The 4214-nt window shown below is 40.7% G+C and overlaps 1 pseudogene; it reads right to left on the bottom strand.

Moving 5' to 3' along the window:
• Positions 1-237: 237 nt before the first annotated feature.
• Positions 238-3995, bottom strand: LOC127756839 (disease resistance protein RPM1-like; annotated as a pseudogene).
• Between the last annotated feature and the right edge of the window lie 219 nt (positions 3996-4214).

Here is a 4214-nt window from a genome sequence, read left to right as displayed (position 1 = left end):
GCTTAGCTTCCAAACATCCTCAAACTTTTCCATGTAATAGAAACAAAATTTTAACGGTATAATTTTCAAAAATAAATTAAGAACCACATATATATTTTTTTGTGGAAGTTTAAGAACATTTCAATGATGATATCTAACCTTTTCCATATGTGTTGTGTTAATTTTGCACATGTACAAGAACAAATGGCCTTTGGAGGCAACAATGGAAGTCCACAATCATCGACCGAATGGAGGTGGCAAAAGGATACTAATGTAAGAGTGGCAAAATACATAGAAATATTTTTGGATGCCAATAGAGAGAACATAGTAGAAATGAGTGGGGAATAGGATAAGCTCGGAGTGCAGGTAATCCATCTTTTCTTTGCTTGTGTTTAATTTCAATTCTTGGTGCCTTCGTTTGCAAATTAAGAGAATCAATCATTGAAGCTCAAAAGAACGCATCAACTCTATGTTGGACAGGCTATGGACAGGTTTTTGACTCACCTTCGAAATAAAGTGGAGAAAGTCGATCCCACCTCCCTTTGGTTTGATCAAAGTAGTCAACTACAGGAATGTGTTTAATTTTTATATTTGAAGAACCTTGTACATGTTCCATGAATTTTTGGTGCATGCCCACCAAACTGAGCTCTTCAACTGACCCAAGGAATTCCATGCCCTCAGGCAAATCCTCTAAATTTGTCAAGCAGATGAGAGCAAAGTTATAGAGATTTGGCATGCTCTGCTTTTCAATCACTATTGAACTGACATTTTGCAGCTCAGCCAAAGTAAGTGTATGAAGCTTAGGAAACCACTCTGCCTGAAAGAGCAAGGTTTCTCCAATATAATGGTTGAACAGACCAAGAAGGGTCAGGTTACAGAAATTAGATAGTGATGGAAGTGGATCTATGCTCAGCCTGCTATTTTCAAGAGAACTCCATGAGGGTTAGCCTATTTGCCTCAAATAGGTCAGAGCATATAACCCTATCATGGAGTCTACCTTTCACAAAGAGTATTTCAAGGTTCTGAGGTGCAGGATCTAGGGCTTCTAGGCTGACATACTCATCACTATTGGCAGTTCCAATAAGAAGGTTCTTTAGAAGCTGCATCTTTCTGATGGATGCAAATAGCTTTGTATAGTGGATATTTTTTACGTCTGTCAACTTCAATGATCTCAGCTGTGTAAAGCTGGCCAATTGTTCCACCAAATTGCTGCTTGCAGAAATGCCTGTGAGGACATTTAGATCCAGTGATCGCCATAATCCATTGGGGACTTTGACACCTGTGAAGACATCTTCAAGGCCAAAATAAGAAGCAACAGCCTTTCCAGCAATCAAATGGCGTAGCATCCTTAGCCTGGTTACGCCACGTGGAAGACTTGCTATTTCAGTAAGGAAGATGTCCAAAGTTCGGAGATTTTGGAGCCTGTCAATCGATTCAGGAAGTTGCTTGATCTTGGTTCGTCTTAATCCTAAATAATGTAAATTGAACAAGTTCCCAATGTCTCTCGGCAGTTTTCTGATTGGAACACTACCTAGTTCCAGAACCTTCAGGTACCTAGCAGTCCTTGATACCCATTGCACTTTTGACACGGAGGAACAATCGATATCAAATTGATAGAAAGAACGAACACGTGAAGCATTTATACTTAGCTGGACTCTGACTGAATTCTCATGAATTGATAACCGACGAGGCTCGCACTCAACCACCGATCTCTGAGCTTTATTATGTATCATGCAGAATCCTTCCTTTTCGGATATTGAAATTGCCAGCTCCCTGATAATGTCATGCATCTGGAGTTCCCATACTCTTCCAAGCTTATTTCTCCGAGCAACTTGAAGCAGGCAGCGATCTACTAGCTTTTCTATGTACTCCATTGCAATCTCCTCCAGTGTCATGTTTTTTCTTGGTTCAACAAGACCTTCTACTACTAACAGTTTACATAGCCGCTTCCCGCGTATCATATAGTCCTCTGGGAAGGTACTGCATAAAAGGAAACAGTTCTTCAAGTGGACCGGTAGATGCTTGTAGCTTAAACCAAGGAGTCGAGTCACCATGCTGAGTCCTTGGTTATCCAAGCGATTGTGCAACTCCCAGTTCAGTTGATTATAGAATTTCTCCCACTCCATCAAATCCAGCCGTTTGAAGGATAGCAAGTTGCCTACTGCCGTTATAGCCAACGGTAGACCTTCACACCTGCCAACAATCTGTCTTGCTACTCGGTCCATTGCAGGAGGACATGTTTGATCTTCACCGTGCCGGAAAGCCCACATGCAAAAGAGGTCCCAAGACTCTGCCTCATCTAATCCTCGTAGTTGAAGACGGCGCTTGTCTTCTGCCAAAGAAGCAACATCATTTATGCGAGTAGTAATTACCACCTTACTTCTGATGCTGCTTTCATCTAGAAAGCCTTCCAAGCTGAACCAAACATTTGTATCCCACACATCATCCAAGACCATCATGTATGTCCTTCCCTGCAAAGTCTCCTGGAGCATCAGCACTACGCCTTCACTACTCATGCTTCCTAAGTCAGCTGAGCATGTATCCTTCAATGCACACTGTATAATCTTCCTCATTATTTCAGTAATGTCATATGTTTGAGACACGGTAACCCAGATCTGGCAATCAAAACGGTTCTTGCTAGCTTTGCTTTCGGAAACAGTTTTGACAAGAGTAGTTTTACCGGAACCTCCCATACCCCATATGGAAATTATTGAGCATGATCTTTCATTTGCCATTAGCAACTCTTGCAGCTTCTGTCGCTCATTTACAAAACCGACAAGTTTCTTATTATGCATTATGTGGTGGAGTGTGTGACCTTTGCTATCTTCATACCTGATGGAGCTGGCACTTTCTTCAGATAAGTCAATATTGTACTGAAGTTTCAAGTTTCGAATATTTTGGAGACGATTCTGCACTTCTTTGAGCTCTGCTGCTATTCTGCGCAATGGCATCACACTTTCAGATTTTCTGAAGAAGTTCTTCAACAATTCCACAGATGGGGTTTCTTTTCTGCCAAAATAATAGACAAATTCATCCAGGATGTCTTCAACTTCAAATGCTATCTGCTGAACTTCCTGCAGAAAGGTTTCAGCCTGCCTGCTGGAGCTTTCTTTTTCTTGGCCATCTTGCAGGAAAGATTGCATCAACCTAAACTCACTTCTAATTTGCTTTACAATGCTTTCAACCTCAATTAAAACTGATACCTCCTTCCCCAGATGTGAAACTAATGCCTGCGTCAGATGTGACCCCAATATTGATCCAATTTTGCATAGGATTCCAAACACCACAGACTCTGCCATTCAGTGCTCGATCTCTCAGTTCAGATATTTTCAAATGCAAGACCTGAAACAAAATGAACAAGCATCCAATAATAAATTTTCATCCTACAAATTACTTTGTACCAGAGTTCTTGAAAAATTGCATTAAGTTAAAAAATAACAGAACGGTTGTCATTTCAGACTTATTTCACAAATTTTTTGGTGCCAGATGTATCCATGTAACAATTCAAATAAGAAACCGGTGAAGTTTAAGGAATTTTCTCTTCAAATAAACTGATGCTACACAATCTAATTTCTGGTCCAATCGAAGGCAATATACTCTTTCTTTTTCAGCCTTTTATATGTAAAAAACATGGAACCCAAACCACAAAACCACCTATAAGCATATACATAAGGGAGAGAAATAGACTAAATAAGGCAAGATAGAACGGAGAAGGTACATGAATTACCTGTGTTTGCTCGCCGAAGCTTTTCTCGCAGATGGGAATTGCAATGGCAAAGTAGACGCCCTGGAGGCATTTGATCGAACAGTTGGCGGGTGGTTGAACTGACGACCGGCCAGAGTGTGCGCCGAGGTTTGCACACTATCAATGGGAACCTGGTAAACCCATAGACACACCAATAATAGTGATGTCGGTAGTTTATTTAGTGTTTAGCATCTAATAAAAAGTGGCAACTTGCACCTTCGAAGAAATTGAGAGCAAGAAAGCTGCATGTTTCCTACCGAAATCCCCATTCGAGGGACAACCGATCAAGATGTCAATTGCAGCTTGGAAAGGGGAAATGGTTTAAATGGAGACAGTGGGACTGGCGTGTCAGCCTAGGACAAGCATACAATATACTCCCTCCGTCCCATAATACAAGAGTTGACTTTTACTTGCACTGTTTGTCTCCTCGTCTTATTCAAATAAAATGTGCAAATATAAAAAACGAAAAGTTGTGCTTAAAGTAATTTGG

This window comes from Oryza glaberrima, chromosome 12 (assembly GCF_000147395.1).
Source record: "Oryza glaberrima chromosome 12, OglaRS2, whole genome shotgun sequence".
Lineage (NCBI taxonomy): Eukaryota > Viridiplantae > Streptophyta > Magnoliopsida > Poales > Poaceae > Oryza > Oryza glaberrima.
Note: the sequence above shows the minus strand (reverse complement) of the source record. Positions and strands in the feature narration are given on the sequence as shown.